General features: G+C 33.8%; 9 non-coding genes across 9 annotated transcripts; all 9 read right to left on the bottom strand.

The window, feature by feature from the left end:
* Positions 1-52: 52 nt before the first annotated feature.
* Positions 53-161, bottom strand: TRNAL-CAA (transfer RNA leucine (anticodon CAA)). Its single transcript has 2 exons — positions 124-161; positions 53-98 (listed from the first exon to the last, which is right to left on the bottom strand). It is a non-coding gene; the product is annotated as a tRNA-Leu (tRNA).
* A 1,043-nt stretch (positions 162-1,204) lies between these two features.
* TRNAL-CAA (transfer RNA leucine (anticodon CAA)) lies at positions 1,205-1,313 on the bottom strand. Its single transcript has 2 exons — positions 1,276-1,313; positions 1,205-1,250 (listed from the first exon to the last, which is right to left on the bottom strand). It is a non-coding gene; the product is annotated as a tRNA-Leu (tRNA).
* Positions 1,314-3,509: 2,196 nt separating this feature from the next.
* Positions 3,510-3,618, bottom strand: TRNAL-CAA (transfer RNA leucine (anticodon CAA)). The gene is made up of 2 exons: positions 3,581-3,618; positions 3,510-3,555 (listed from the first exon to the last, which is right to left on the bottom strand). It is a non-coding gene; the product is annotated as a tRNA-Leu (tRNA).
* A 2,196-nt stretch (positions 3,619-5,814) lies between these two features.
* TRNAL-CAA (transfer RNA leucine (anticodon CAA)) lies at positions 5,815-5,923 on the bottom strand. The gene is made up of 2 exons: positions 5,886-5,923; positions 5,815-5,860 (listed from the first exon to the last, which is right to left on the bottom strand). It is a non-coding gene; the product is annotated as a tRNA-Leu (tRNA).
* A 1,043-nt stretch (positions 5,924-6,966) lies between these two features.
* Positions 6,967-7,075, bottom strand: TRNAL-CAA (transfer RNA leucine (anticodon CAA)). Its single transcript has 2 exons — positions 7,038-7,075; positions 6,967-7,012 (listed from the first exon to the last, which is right to left on the bottom strand). It is a non-coding gene; the product is annotated as a tRNA-Leu (tRNA).
* A 2,196-nt stretch (positions 7,076-9,271) lies between these two features.
* Positions 9,272-9,380, bottom strand: TRNAL-CAA (transfer RNA leucine (anticodon CAA)). The gene is made up of 2 exons: positions 9,343-9,380; positions 9,272-9,317 (listed from the first exon to the last, which is right to left on the bottom strand). It is a non-coding gene; the product is annotated as a tRNA-Leu (tRNA).
* A 2,197-nt stretch (positions 9,381-11,577) lies between these two features.
* TRNAL-CAA (transfer RNA leucine (anticodon CAA)) lies at positions 11,578-11,686 on the bottom strand. The gene is made up of 2 exons: positions 11,649-11,686; positions 11,578-11,623 (listed from the first exon to the last, which is right to left on the bottom strand). It is a non-coding gene; the product is annotated as a tRNA-Leu (tRNA).
* A 1,044-nt stretch (positions 11,687-12,730) lies between these two features.
* Positions 12,731-12,839, bottom strand: TRNAL-CAA (transfer RNA leucine (anticodon CAA)). The gene is made up of 2 exons: positions 12,802-12,839; positions 12,731-12,776 (listed from the first exon to the last, which is right to left on the bottom strand). It is a non-coding gene; the product is annotated as a tRNA-Leu (tRNA).
* A 2,196-nt stretch (positions 12,840-15,035) lies between these two features.
* TRNAL-CAA (transfer RNA leucine (anticodon CAA)) lies at positions 15,036-15,144 on the bottom strand. The gene is made up of 2 exons: positions 15,107-15,144; positions 15,036-15,081 (listed from the first exon to the last, which is right to left on the bottom strand). It is a non-coding gene; the product is annotated as a tRNA-Leu (tRNA).
* Positions 15,145-16,240: the final 1,096 nt, after the last annotated feature.

Below are 16,240 nucleotides of genomic sequence, written 5' to 3'. Positions count from 1 at the left end.
CTCAATGTCGGTCATTTTGAGTGTAAAACATAACCAAAGAGCAAGAAAATATTGTCAGAAGTGGGATTTGAACCCACGCCTCTTTACAGAGACCAGAATTCCCATTAACTGGAAGAGTAGAATCTTGAGTCTGGCGCCTTAGACCGCTCGGCCATCCTGACAAGCACATCAGTATATCCGAACCTGCTGTCTGTTAGGGTTTATCAATTTACTATTTATATTTTTGATTGTGATTTTGACAAATAATTTGGACTTGTTGAAAAAGGGGTCATTAAATCAAGATCTTAGATTAATGCATTTCCTCTAAAAGCTGTTTCTAAAATAACATTATTTAGGAAAAATGGCTCAAGCTAAAGTGTTATCCTTCAAAATTACTGTTGCCACCCTTTACTAAGGTCTTCATCCTAGCAGAACAGATTAGTTTGTCTTAGAAGTAAATTGTATATCATGTTATATGTAAAGTCTAAGAGCCTTAAAATACTTTCGATGCCAATTATTCTTGTGTTTTATGTTTAGATTACTGAATACTAAAAGAATGTTGAGCAAACAATACTTATTCTTCAAAGGAAGAGATGTACAAGAACACGAGGACATGCACTGAAACTGGAGGGAGGTAGACTTAGAGGAAATTTGAAGAAAATTACTTCACAGAAAGGGTAGTTGATAAATAGAAAAGCCTCCCATCCAATGTTGTTGAAGCTAAACGGTGAAACAATTTAAACACGCTTCGGATAGGCATAAGAATATCCTTAAGAGAAATGTAAGGAGCAAATATGGTTGAAGTTGCCTAAAGGATACATGAAAAGGAGCAGACTACATGGGCCAAGTGGTTCTTATCTGCCATCAAATTCTGTTTCTATGTAATACATTATTTCAATAGCCAATTTCTATATGAACTGAACTTTAGAATTTTAAAACTAATCATAGTGTCTTTATCATTTAAGAATAATTTAATTAATTTAACTCTAATGTAATTTGATCTTGATTGGAATGCAGATGGGAAAATCGATCAATTCTTAGGTCTTTAAAAGTTTCTATGCCCTTTAATTCATTCAATCATTGTGCTTCATATTGCTTAGAAATAAATGGGATCAAGATATCAATGTCTGGGAGAGGAAAGACTGAAAGACTGTGGATGTCCTGAGCATACTTCTCAATGTCGGTCATTTTGAGTGTAAAACATAACCAAAGAGTAAGAAAATATTGTCGGAAGTGGGATTTGAACCCACGTCTCTTTACAGAGACCAGAATTCCCATTAACTGGAAGAGTAGAATCTTGAGTCTGGCGCCTTAGACCACTCGGCCATCCTGACAAGCACATCAGTATATCCGAACCTGCTTCCTGTTAGGGTTTATCATTTTACTATTTATATTTTTGATTGTGATTTTGACAAATAATTTGGACTTGTTGAAAAAGGGGTCATTAAATCAAGATCTTAGATTTATGCACTTCCTCTAAAAGCTGTTTCTTAAATAACATTATTTAGGAAAAATGGCTCAAGCTAATGTGTTATCCTTCAAAATTACTGTTGCCACCCTTTACTAAGGTCTTCATCCTAGCAGAACAGATTAGTTTGTCTTACAAGAAAATTGTATATCATGTTATATGTAAAGTCTAAGAGCCTTAAAATACTTTCGATGCCAATTATTCTTGTGTTTTATGTTTAGATTACTGAATACTAAAAGAATGTTGTGCAAACAATATTTATTCTTCAAAGGAAGAGATGTACAAGAACATGAGGACATGCACTGAAACTGAAGGGAGGTAGACTTAGAGGAAATTTGAAGAAAAATTACTTCACAGAAAGGGTAATTGATAAATAGAAAAGCCTCCCATCCGATGTTGTTGAAGCTAAATGGTGAAACAATTTAAATACGCTTGGGATAGGCATAAGAATAGCCTTAAAAGAAATGTAAGGAGCAAATAGGGTTGAAGTTGCCTAAAGGATACATGAAAAGGAGCAGACTACATGGGCCAAATGGTTCTTATCTGCCATCAAATTCTGTTTCTATGTAAAACATTATTTCAACCGCCAATTTCTACATGAACTGAACTTTAGAATTTTAAAACTAATCATAGTGTCTTTATCATTTAAGAATAATTTAATTAATTTAAGTCTAATGTAATTTGATGTTGATTGGAATGTAGATGGGAAAATCGATCAATTCTTAGGTCTTTAAAAGTTTCTATGCCCTTTAATTCATTCAATCATTGTGCTTCATATTGCTTAGAAATAAATGGGATCAAGGTATCAATGTCTGGGAGAGGAAAGATTGAAAGACTGTGGATGTCCTGAGCATACTTCTCAATGTCAGTCATTGTGAGTGTAAAACATAACCAAAGAGCAAAAATATATTGTCAGAAGTGGGATTTGAACCTACGCCTCTTTACAGAGACCAGAATTCCCATTAACTGGAAGAGTAGAATCTTGAGTCTGGTGTCTTGGACCACTCGGCCATCCTGACAAGCACATCAGTATGTCCAAACCTGCTTCCTGTTAGGGTTTATCAATTTACTATTTATATTTTTGATTGTGATTTTGACAAATAATTTGGACTTGTTGAAAAAGGGGTCATTAAATCAAGATCTTAGATTAATGCATTTCCTCTAAAAGCTGTTTCTAAAATAACATTATTTAGGAAAAATGGCTCAAGCTAAAGTGTTATCCTTCAAAATTACTGTTGCCACCCTTTACTAAGGTCTTCATCCTAGCAGAACAGATTAGTTTGTCTTAGAAGTAAATTGTATATCATGTTATATGTAAAGTCTAAGAGCCTTAAAATACTTTCGATGCCAATTATTCTTGTGTTTTATGTTTAGATTACTGAATACTAAAAGAATGTTGAGCAAACAATACTTATTCTTCAAAGGAAGAGATGTACAAGAACACGAGGACATGCACTGAAACTGGAGGGAGGTAGACTTAGAGGAAATTTGAAGAAAATTACTTCACAGAAAGGGTAGTTGATAAATAGAAAAGCCTCCCATCCAATGTTGTTGAAGCTAAATGGTGAAACAATTTAAACACGCTTCGGATAGGCATAAGAATATCCTTAAGTGAAATGTAAGGAGCAAATATGGTTGAAGTTGCCTAAAGGATACATGAAAAGGAGCAGACTACATGGGCCAAGTGGTTCTTATCTGCCATCAAATTCTGTTTCTATGTAAAACATTATTTCAACCGCCAATTTCTACATGAACTGAACTTTAGAATTTTAAAACTAATCATAGTGTCTTTATCATTTAAGAATAATTTAATTAATTTAAGTCTAATGTAATTTGATCTTGATTGGAATGTAGATGGGAAAATCGATCAATTCTTAGGTCTTTAAAAGTTTCTATGCCCTTTAATTCATTCAATCATTGTGCTTCATATTGCTTAGAAATAAATGGGATCAAGATATCAATGTCTGGGAGAGGAAAGACTGAAAGACTGTGGATGTCCTGAGCATACTTCTCAATGTCGGTCATTTTGAGTGTAAAACATAACCAAAGAGTAAGAAAATATTGTCGGAAGTGGGATTTGAACCCACGTCTCTTTACAGAGACCAGAATTCCCATTAACTGGAAGAGTAGAATCTTGAGTCTGGCACCTTAGACCACTCGGCCATCCTGACAAGCACATCAGTATATCCGAACGTGCTTCCTGTTAGGGTTTATCATTTTACTATTTATATTTTTGATTGTGATTTTGACAAATAATTTGGACTTGTTGAAAAAGGGGTCATTAAATCAAGATCTTAGATTTATGCACTTCCTCTAAAAGCTGTTTCTTAAATAACATTATTTAGGAAAAATGGCTCAAGCTAAAGTGTTATCCTTCAAAATTACTGTTGCCACCCTTTACTAAGGTCTTCATCCTAGCAGAACAGATTAGTTTGTCTTACAAGAAAATTGTATATCATGTTATATGTAAAGTCTAAGAGCCTTAAAATACTTTCGATGCCAATTATTCTTGTGTTTTATGTTTAGATTACTGAATACTAAAAGAATGTTGTGCAAACAATATTTATTCTTCAAAGGAAGAGATGTACAAGAACATGAGGACATGCACTGAAACTGAAGGGAGGTAGACTTAGAGGAAATTTGAAGAAAAATTACTTCACAGAAAGGGTAATTGATAAATAGAAAAGCCTCCCATCCGATGTTGTTGAAGCTAAATGGTGAAACAATTTAAATATGCTTGGGATAGGCATAAGAATATCCTTAAAAGAAATGTAAGGAGCAAATAGGGTTGAAGTTGCCTAAAGGATACATGAAAAGGAGCAGACTACGTGGGCCAAATGGTTCTTATCTGCCATCAAATTCTGTTTCTATGTAAAACATTATTTCAACCGCCAATTTCTACATGAACTGAACTTTAGAATTTTAAAACTAATCATAGTGTCTTTATCATTTAAGAATAATTTAATTAATTTAAGTCTAATGTAATTTGATCTTGATTGGAATGTAGATGGGAAAATCGATCAATTCTTAGGTCTTTAAAAGTTTCTATGCCCTTTAATTCATTCAATCATTGTGCTTCATATTGCTTAGAAATAAATGGGATCAAGATATCAATGTCTGGGAGAGGAAAGATTGAAAGACTGTGGATGTCCTGAGCATACTTCTCAATGTCAGTCATTGTGAGTGTAAAACATAACCAAAGAGCAAAAATATATTGTCAGAAGTGGGATTTGAACCTACGCCTCTTTACAGAGACCAGAATTCCCATTAACTGGAAGAGTAGAATCTTGAGTCTGGTGTCTTGGACCGCTCGGCCATCCTGACAAGCACATCAGTATGTCCAAACCTGCTTCCTGTTAGGGTTTATCATTTTACTATTTATATTTTTGATTGTGATTTTGACAAATAATTTGGCCTTGTTGAAAAAGGGGTCATTAAATCAAGATCTTAGATTAATGCATTTCCTCTAAAAGCTGTTTCTTAAATAACATTATTTAGGAAAAATGGCTCATGCTAAAGTGTTATCCTTCAAAATTACTGTTGCCACCCTTTACTAAGGTCTTCATCCTAGCAGAACAGATTAGTTTGTCTTAGAAGTAAATTGTATATCACGTTATATGTAAAGTCTAAGAGCCTTAAAATACTTTCGATGCCAATTATTCTTGTGTTTTATGTTTAGATTACTGAATACTAAAAGAATGTTGTGCAAACAATACTTATTCTTCAAAGGAAGAGATGTACAAGAACACGAGGACATGCACTGAACTGGAGGGAGGTAGACTTAGAGGAAATTTGAAGAAAAATTACTTCACAGAAAGGGTAGTTGATAAATAGAAAAGCCTCCCATCCGATGTTGTTGAAGCTAAATGGTGAAACAATTTAAACACGCTTGGGATTGGCATAAGAATATCCTTAAGAGAAATGTAAGGAGCAAATAGGATTGAAGTTGCCTAAAGGATACAAGAAAAGGAGCAGACTACGTGGGCCAAGTGGTTCTTATCTGCCATCAAATTCTGTTTCTATGTAAAACATTATTTCAACAGTCAATTTCTACATGAACTGAACTTTAGAATTTTAAAACTAATCATAGTGTCTTTATCATTTAAGAATAATTTAATTAATTTAACTCTAATGTAATTTGATCTTGATTGGAATGTAGATGGGAAAATCGATCAATTCTTAGGTCTTTAACAGTTTCTATGCCCTTTAATTCATTCAATCATTGTGCTTCATATTGCTTAGAAATAAATGGGATCAAGATATCAATGTCTGGGAGAGGAAAGATTGAAAGACTGTGGATGTCCTGAGCATACTTCTCAATGTCGGTCATTTTGAGTGTCAAACATAACCAAAGAGCAAGAAAATATTGTCAGAAGTGGGATTTGAACCCACGCCTCTTTACAGAGACCAGAATTCCCATTAACTGGAAGAGTAGAATCTTGAGTCTGGCGCCTTAGACCACTCGGCCATCCAGACAAGCACATCAGTATGTCCGAACCTGCTGTCTGTTAGGGTTTCTCAATTTACTATTTATATTTTTGATTGTGATTTTGACAAATAATTTGGACTTGTTGAAAAAGGGGTCATTAAATCAAGATCTTAGATTAATGCATTTCCTCTAAAAGCTGTTTCTAAAATAACATTATTTAGGAAAAATGGCTCAAGCTAAAGTGTTATCCTTCAAAATTACTGTTGCCACCCTTTACTAAGGTCTTCATCCTAGCAGAACAGATTCGTTTGTCTTAGAAGTAAATTGTATATCATGTTATATGTAAAGTCTAAGAGCCTTAAAATACTTTCGATGCCAATTATTCTTGTGTTTTATGTTTAGATTACTGAATACTAAAAGAATGTTGAGCAAACAATACTTATTCTTCAAAGGAAGAGATATACAAGAACAAAAGGACATGCACTGAAACTGGAGGGAGGTAGACTTAGAGGAAATTTGAAGAAAATTACTTCACAGAAAGGGTAGTTGATAAATAGAAAAGCCTCCCATCCAATGTTGTTGAAGCTAAACGGTGAAACAATTTAAACACGCTTCGGATAGGCATAAGAATATCCTTAAGAGAAATGTAAGGAGCAAATATGGTTGAAGTTGCCTAAAGGATACATGAAAAGGAGCAGACTACATGGGCCAAGTGGTTCTTATCTGCCATCAAATTCTGTTTCTATGTAATACATTATTTCAATAGCCAATTTCTATATGAACTGAACTTTAGAATTTTAAAACTAATCATAGTGTCTTTATCATTTAAGAATAATTTAATTAATTTAACTCTAATGTAATTTGATCTTGATTGGAATGCAGATGGGAAAATCGATCAATTCTTAGGTCTTTAAAAGTTTCTATGCCCTTTAATTCATTCAATCATTGTGCTTCATATTGCTTAGAAATAAATGGGATCAAGATATCAATGTCTGGGAGAGGAAAGACTGAAAGACTGTGGATGTCCTGAGCATACTTCTCAATGTCGGTCATTTTGAGTGTAAAACATAACCAAAGAGTAAGAAAATATTGTCGGAAGTGGGATTTGAACCCACGTCTCTTTACAGAGACCAGAATTCCCATTAACTGGAAGAGTAGAATCTTGAGTCTGGCGCCTTAGACCACTCGGCCATCCTGACAAGCACATCAGTATGTCCGAACCTGCTTCCTGTTAGGGTTTATCATTTTACTATTTATATTTTTGATTGTGATTTTGACAAATAATTTGGACTTGTTGAAAAAGGGGTCATTAAATCAAGATCTTAGATTTATGCACTTCCTCTAAAAGCTGTTTCTTAAATAACATTATTTAGGAAAAATGGCTCAAGCTAAAGTGTTATCCTTCAAAATTACTGTTGCCACCCTTTACTAAGGTCTTCATCCTAGCAGAACAGATTAGTTTGTCTTACAAGAAAATTGTATATCATGTTATATGTAAAGTCTAAGAGCCTTAAAATACTTTCGATGCCAATTATTCTTGTGTTTTATGTTTAGATTACTGAATACTAAAAGAATGTTGTGCAAACAATATTTATTCTTCAAAGGAAGAGATGTTCAAGAACATGAGGACATGCACTGAAACTGAAGGGAGGTAGACTTAGAGGAAATTTGAAGAAAAATTACTTCACAGAAAGGGTAATTGATAAATAGAAAAGCCTCCCATCCAATGTTGTTGAAGCTAAATGGTGAAACTATTTAAATACGCTTGGGATAGGCATAAGAATATCCTTAAAAGAAATGTAAGGAGCAAATAGGGTTGAAGTTGCCTAAAGGATACATGAAAAGTAGCAGACTACGTGGGCCAAGTGGTTCTTATCTGCCATCAAATTCTGTTTCTATGTAAAACATTATTTCAACCGCCAATTTCTACATGAACTGAACTTTAGAATTTTAAAACTAATCATAGTGTCTTTATCATTTAAGAATAATTTAATTAATTTAAGTCTAATGTAATTTGATCTTGATTGGAATGTAGATGGGAAAATCGATCAATTCTTAGGTCTTTAAAAGTTTCTATGCCCTTTAATTCATTCAATCATTGTGCTTCATATTGCTTAGAAATAAATGGGATCAAGATATCAATGTCTGGGAGAGGAAAGATTGAAAGACTGTGGATGTCCTGAGCATACTTCTCAATGTCAGTCATTGTGAGTGTAAAACATAACCAAAGAGCAAAAAAATATTGTCAGAAGTGGGATTTGAACCTACGCCTCTTTACAGAGACAAGAATTCCCATTAACTGGAAGAGTAGAATCTTGAGTCTGGTGTCTTGGACCGCTCGGCCATCCTGACAAGCACATCAGTATGTCCAAACCTGCTTCCTGTTAGGGTTTATCATTTTACTATTTATATTTTTGATTGTGATTTTGACAAATAATTTGGCCTTGTTGAAAAAGGGGTCATTAAATCAAGATCTTAGATTAATGCATTTCCTCTAAAAGCTGTTTCTTAAATAACATTATTTAGGAAAAATGGCTCATGCTAAAGTGTTAACCTTCAAAATTACTGTTGCCACCCTTTACTAAGGTCTTCATCCTAGCAGAACAGATTAGTTTGTCTTAGAAGTAAATTGTATATCACGTTATATGTAAAGTCTAAGAGCCTTAAAATACTTTCGATGCCAATTATTCTTGTGTTTTATGTTTAGATTACTGAATACTAAAAGAATGTTGTGCAAACAATACTTATTCTTCAAAGGAAGAGATGTACAAGAACACGAGGACATGCACTGAACTGGAGGGAGGTAGACTTAGAGGAAATTTGAAGAAAAATTACTTCACAGAAAGGGTAGTTGATAAATAGAAAAGCCTCCCATCCGATGTTGTTGAAGCTAAATGGTGAAACAATTTAAACATGCTTGGGATTGGCATAAGAATATCCTTAAGAGAAATGTAAGGAGCAAATAGGATTGAAGTTGCCTAAAGGATACATGAAAAGGAGCAGACTACATGGGCCAAGTGGTTCTTATCTGCCATCAAATTCTGTTTCTATGTAATACATTATTTCAATAGCCAATTTCTATATGAACTGAACTTTAGAATTTTAAAACTAATCATAGTGTCTTTATCATTTAAGAATAATTTAATTAATTTAACTCTAATGTAATTTGATCTTGATTGGAATGTAGATGGGAAAATCGATCAATTCTTAGGTCTTTAACAGTTTCTATGCCCTTTAATTCATTCAATCATTGTGCTTCATATTGCTTAGAAATAAATGGGATCAAGATATCAATGTCTGGGAGAGGAAAGACTGAAAGACTGTGGATGTCCTGAGCATACTTCTCAATGTCGGTCATTTTGAGTGTAATACATAACCAAAGAGTAAGAAAATATTGTCGGAAGTGGGATTTGAACCCACGTCTCTTTACAGAGACCAGAATTCCCATTAACTGGAAGAGTAGAATCTTGAGTCTGGCGCCTTAGACCACTCGGCCATCCTGACAAGCACATCAGTATATCCGAACCTGCTTCCTGTTAGGGTTTATCATTTTACTATTTATATTTTTGATTGTGATTTTGACAAATAATTTGGACTTGTTGAAAAAGGGGTCATTAAATCAAGATCTTAGATTTATGCATTTCCTCTAAAAGCTGTTTCTTAAATAACATTATTTAGGAAAAATGGCTCAAGCTAAAGTGTTATCCTTCAAAATTACTGTTGCCACCCTTTACTAAGGTCTTCATCCTAGCAGAACAGATTAGTTTGTCTTACAAGAAAATTGTATATCATGTTATATGTAAAGTCTAAGAGCCTTAAAATACTTTCGATGCCAATTATTCTTGTGTTTTATGTTTAGATTACTGAATACTAAAAGAATGTTGAGCATACAATATTTATTCTTCAAAGGAAGAGATGTACAAGAACATGAGGACATGCGCTGAAACTGAAGGGAGGTAGACTTAGAGGAAATTTGATGAAAAATTACTTCACAGAAAGTGTAATTGATAAATAGAAAAGCCTCCCATCCGATGTTGTTGAAGCTAAATGGTGAAACAATTTAAATACGCTTGGGATAGGCATAAGAATATCCTTAAAAGAAATGTAAGGAGCAAATAGGGTTGAAGTTGCCTAAAGGATACATGAAAAGTAGCAGACTACGTGGGCCAAGTGGTTCTTATCTGCCATCAAATTCTGTTTCTATGTAAAACATTATTTCAACCGCCAATTTCTACATGAACTGAACTTTAGAATTTTAAAACTAATCATAGTGTCTTTATCATTTAAGAATAATTTATTTAATTTAAGTCTAATGTAATTTGATCTTGATTGGAATGTAGATGGGAAAATCGATCAATTCTTAGGTCTTTAAAAGTTTCTATGCCCTTTAATTCATTCAATCATTGTGCTTCATATTGCTTAGAAATAAATGGGATCAAGATATCAATGTCTGGGAGAGGAAAGATTGAAAGACTGTGGATGTCCAGAGCATACTTCTCAATGTCAGTCATTTTGAGTGTAAAACATAACCAAAGAGCAAAAATATATTATCAGAAGTGGGATTTGAACCTACGCCTCTTTACAGAGACCAGAATTCCCATTAACTGGAAGAGTAGAATCTTGAGTCTGGTGTCTTGGACCACTCGGCCATCCTGACAAGCACATCAGTATGTCCAAACCTGCTTCCTGTTAGGGTTTATCATTTTACTATTTATATTTTTGATTGTGATTTTGACAAATAATTTGGCCTTGTTGAAAAAGGGGTCATTAAATCAAGATCTTAGATTAATGCATTTCCTCTAAAAGCTGTTTCTTAAATAACATTATTTAGGAAAAATGGCTCAAGCTAAAGTGTTATCCTTCAAAATTACTGTTGCCACCCTTTACTAAGGTCTTCATCCTAGCAGAACAGATTAGTTTGTCTTAGAAGTAAATTGTATATCACGTTATATGTAAAGTCTAAGAGCCTTAAAATACCTTCGATGCCAATTATTCTTGTGTTTTATGTTTAGATTACTGAATACTAAAAGAATGTTGTGCAAACAATACTTATTCTTCAAAGGAAGAGATGTACAAGAACACGAGGACATGCACTGAAACTGGAGGGAGGTAGACTTAGAGGAAATTTTAAGAAAAATTACTTCACAGAAAGGGTAGTTGATAAATAGAAAAGCCTCCCATCCGATGTTGTTGAAGCTAAATGGTGAAACAATTTAAACATGCTTGGGATAGGCATAAGAATATCCTTAAGAGAAATGTAAGGAGCAAATAGGATTGAAGTTGCCTAAAGGATACATGAAAAGGAGCAGACTACATGGGCCAAGTGGTTCTTATCTGCCATCAAATTCTGTTTCTATGTAATACATTATTTCAATAGCCAATTTCTATATGAACTGAACTTTAGAATTTTAAAACTAATCATAGTGTCTTTATCATTTAAGAATAATTTAATTAATTTAACTCTAATGTAATTTGATCTTGATTGGAATGCAGATGGGAAAATCGATCAATTCTTAGGTCTTTAAAAGTTTCTATGCCCTTTAATTCATTCAATCATTGTGCTTCATATTGCTGAGAAATAAATGGGATCAAGATATCAATGTCTGGGAGAGGAAAGACTGAAAGACTGTGGATGTCCTGAGCATACTTCTCAATGTCGGTCATTTTGAGTGTAAAACATAACCAAAGAGTAAGAAAATATTGTCGGAAGTGGGATTTGAACCCACGTCTCTTTACAGAGACCAGAATTCCCATTAACTGGAAGAGTAGAATCTTGAGTCTGGCGCCTTAGACCACTCGGCCATCCTGACAAGCACATCAGTATATCCGAACCTGCTTCCTGTTAGGGTTTATCATTTTACTATTTATATTTTTGATTGTGATTTTGACAAATAATTTGGACTTGTTGAAAAAGGGGTCATTAAATCAAGATCTTAGATTAATGCATTTCCTCTAAAAGCTGTTTCTTAAATAACATTATTTAGGAAAAATGGCTCAAGCTAAAGTGTTATCCTTCAAAATTACTGTTGCCACCCTTTACTAACGTCTTCATCCTAGCAGAACAGATTAGTTTGTCTTACAAGAAAATTGTATATCATGTTATATGTAAAGTCTAAGAGCCTTAAAATACTTTCGATGCCAATTATTCTTGTGTTTTATGTTTAGATTACTGAATACTAAAAGAATGTTGTGCAAACAATATTTATTCTTCAAAGGAAGAGATGTACAAGAACATGAGGACATGCACTGAAACTGAAGGGAGGTAGACTTAGAGGAAATTTGAAGAAAAATTACTTCACAGAAAGGGTAATTGATAAATAGAAAAGCCTCCCATCCGATGTTGTTGAAGCTAAATGGTGAAACAATTTAAATACGCTTGGGATAGGCATAAGAATATCCTTAAAAGAAATGTAAGGAGCAAATAGGGTTGAAGTTGCCTAAAGGATACATGAAAAGTAGCAGACTACGTGGGACAAGTGGTTCTTATCTGCCATCAAATTCTGTTTCTATGTAAAACATTATTTCAACCGCCAATTTCTACATGAACTGAACTTTAGAATTTTAAAACTAATCATAGTGTCTTTATCATTTAAGAATAATTTAATTAATTTAAGTCTAATATAATTTGATCTTGATTGGAATGTAGATGGGAAAATCGAACAATTCTTAGGTCTTTAACAGTTTCTATGCCCTTTAATTCATTCAATCATTGTGCTTCATATTGCTTAGAAATAAATGGGATCAGGATATCAATGTCTGGGAGAGGAAAGATTGAAAGACTGTGGATGTCCTGAGCATACTTCTCAATGTCGGTCATTTTGAGTGTAAAACATAACCAAAGAGCAAGAAAATATTGTCAGAAGTGGGATTTGAACCCACGCCTCTTTACAGAGACCAGAATTCCCATTAACTGGAAGAGTAGAATCTTGAGTCTGGCGCCTTAGACCGCTCGGCCATCCTGACAAGCACATCAGTATATCCGAACCTGCTGTCTGTTAGGGTTTATCAATTTACTATTTATATTTTTGATTGTGATTTTGACAAATAATTTGGACTTGTTGAAAAAGGGGTCATTAAATCAAGATCTTAGATTAATGCATTTCCTCTAAAAGCTGTTTCTAAAATAACATTATTTAGGAAAAATGGCTCAAGCTAAAGTGTTATCCTTCAAAATTACTGTTGCCACCCTTTACTAAGGTCTTCATCCTAGCAGAACAGATTAGTTTGTCTTAGAAGTAAATTGTATATCATGTTATATGTAAAGTCTAAGAGCCTTAAAATACTTTCGATGCCAATTATTCTTGTGTTTTATGTTTAGATTACTGAATACTAAAAGAATGTTGAGCAAACAATACTTATTCTTCAAAGGAAGAGATGTACAAGAACACGAGGACATGCACTGAAACTGGAGGGAGGTAGACTTAGAGGAAATTTGAAGAAAATTACTTCACAGAAAGGGTAGTTGATAAATAGAAAAGCCTCCCATCCAATGTTGTTGAAGCTAAACGGTGAAACAATTTAAACACGCTTCGGATAGGCATAAGAATATCCTTAAGAGAAATGTAAGGAGCAAATATGGTTGAAGTTGCCTAAAGGATACATGAAAAGGAGCAGACTACATGGGCCAAGTGGTTCTTATCTGCCATCAAATTCTGTTTCTATGTAATACATTATTTCAATAGCCAATTTCTATATGAACTGAACTTTAGAATTTTAAAACTAATCATAGTGTCTTTATCATTTAAGAATAATTTAATTAATTTAACTCTAATGTAATTTGATCTTGATTGGAATGCAGATGGGAAAATCGATCAATTCTTAGGTCTTTAAAAGTTTCTATGCCCTTTAATTCATTCAATCATTGTGCTTCATATTGCTTAGAAATAAATGGGATCAAGATATCAATGTCTGGGAGAGGAAAGATTGAAAGACTGTGGATGTCCAGAGCATACTTCTCAATGTCAGTCATTTTGAGTGTAAAACATAACCAAAGAGCAAAAACATATTGTCAGAAGTGGGATTTGAACCTACGCCTCTTTACAGAGACCAGAATTCCCATTAACTGGAAGAGTAGAATCTTGAGTCTGGTGTCTTGGACCGCTCGGCCATCCTGACAAGCACATCAGTATGTCCAAACCTGCTTCCTGTTAGGGTTTATCATTTTACTATTTATATTTTTGATTGTGATTTTGACAAATAATTTGGCCTTGTTGAAAAAGGGGTCATTAAATCAAGATCTTAGATTAATGCATTTCCTCTAAAAGCTGTTTCTTAAATAACATTATTTAGGAAAAATGGCTCAAGCTAAAGTGTTATCCTTCAAAATTACTGTTGCCACCCTTTACTAAGGTCTTCATCCTAGCAGAACAGATTAGTTTGTCTTAGAAGTAAATTGTATATCACGTTATATGTAAAGTCTAAGAGCCTTAAAATACCTTCGATGCCAATTATTCTTGTGTTTTATGTTTAGATTACTGAATACTAAAAGAATGTTGTGCAAACAATACTTATTCTTCAAAGGAAGAGATGTACAAGAACACGAGGACATGCACTGAAACTGGAGGGAGGTAGACTTAGAGGAAATTTGAAGAAAAATTACTTCACAGAAAGGGTAGTTGATAAATAGAAAAGCCTCCCATCCGATGTTGTTGAAGCTAAATGGTGAAACAATTTAAACACGCTTGGGATAGGCATAAGAATATCCTTAAGAGAAATGTAAGGAGCAAATAGGATTGAAGTTGCCTAAAGGATACATGAAAAGGAGCAGACTACATGGGCCAAGTGGTTCTTATCTGCCATCAAATTCTGTTTCTATGTAAAACATTATTTCAACAGTCAATTTCTACATGAACTGAACATTAGAATTTTAAAACTAATCATAGTGTCTTTATCATTTAAGAATAATTTAATTAATTTAAGTCTAATATAATTTGATCTTGATTGGAATGTAGATGGGAAAATCGAACAATTCTTAGGTCTTTAACAGTTTCTATGCCCTTTAATTCATTCAATCATTGTGCTTCATATTGCTTAGAAATAAATGGGATCAGGATATCAATGTCTGGGAGAGGAAAGATTGAAAGACTGTGGATGTCCTGAGCATACTTCTCAATGTCGGTCATTTTGAGTGTAAAACATAACCAAAGAGCAAGAAAATATTGTCAGAAGTGGGATTTGAACCCACGCCTCTTTACAGAGACCAGAATTCCCATTAACTGGAAGAGTAGAATCTTGAGTCTGGCGCCTTAGACCGCTCGGCCATCCTGACAAGCACATCAGTATATCCGAACCTGCTGTCTGTTAGGGTTTATCAATTTACTATTTATATTTTTGATTGTGATTTTGACAAATAATTTGGACTTGTTGAAAAAGGGGTCATTAAATCAAGATCTTAGATTAATGCATTTCCTCTAAAAGCTGTTTCTAAAATAACATTATTTAGGAAAAATGGCTCAAGCTAAAGTGTTATCCTTCAAAATTACTGTTGCCACCCTTTACTAAGGTCTTCATCCTAGCAGAACAGATTAGTTTGTCTTAGAAGTAAATTGTATATCATGTTATATGTAAAGTCTAAGAGCCTTAAAATACTTTCGATGCCAATTATTCTTGTGTTTTATGTTTAGATTACTGAATACTAAAAGAATGTTGAGCAAACAATACTTATTCTTCAAAGGAAGAGATGTACAAGAACACGAGGACATGCACTGAAACTGGAGGGAGGTAGACTTAGAGGAAATTTGAAGAAAATTACTTCACAGAAAGGGTAGTTGATAAATAGAAAAGCCTCCCATCCAATGTTGTTGAAGCTAAACGGTGAAACAATTTAAACACGCTTCGGATAGGCATAAGAATATCCTTAAGAGAAATGTAAGGAGCAAATATGGTTGAAGTTGCCTAAAGGATACATGAAAAGGAGCAGACTACATGGGCCAAGTGGTTCTTATCTGCCATCAAATTCTGTTTCTATGTAATACATTATTTCAATAGCCAATTTCTATATGAACTGAACTTTAGAATTTTAAAACTAATCATAGTGTCTTTATCATTTAAGAATAATTTAATTAATTTAACTCTAATGTAATTTGATCTTGATTGGAATGCAGATGGGAAAATCGATCAATTCTTAGGTCTTTAAAAGTTTCTATGCCCTTTAATTCATTCAATCATTGTGCTTCATATTGCTGAGAAATAAATGGGATCAAGATATCAATGTCTGGGAGAGGAAAGACTGAAAGACTGTGGATGTCCTGAGCATACTTCTCAATGTCAGTCATTTTGAGTGTAAAACATAACCAAAGAGCAAAAATATATTATCAGAAGTGGGATTTGAACCTACGCCTCTTTACAGAGACCAGAATTCCCAT

The sequence above is a fragment of the Taudactylus pleione genome, unplaced genomic scaffold, assembly GCF_031769625.1.
Source record: "Taudactylus pleione unplaced genomic scaffold, aTauple2 ptg000612l, whole genome shotgun sequence".
Taxonomy (NCBI): Eukaryota; Metazoa; Chordata; class Amphibia; order Anura; family Myobatrachidae; genus Taudactylus; species Taudactylus pleione.
This window is presented reverse-complemented; position numbering and strand designations above follow the sequence as displayed.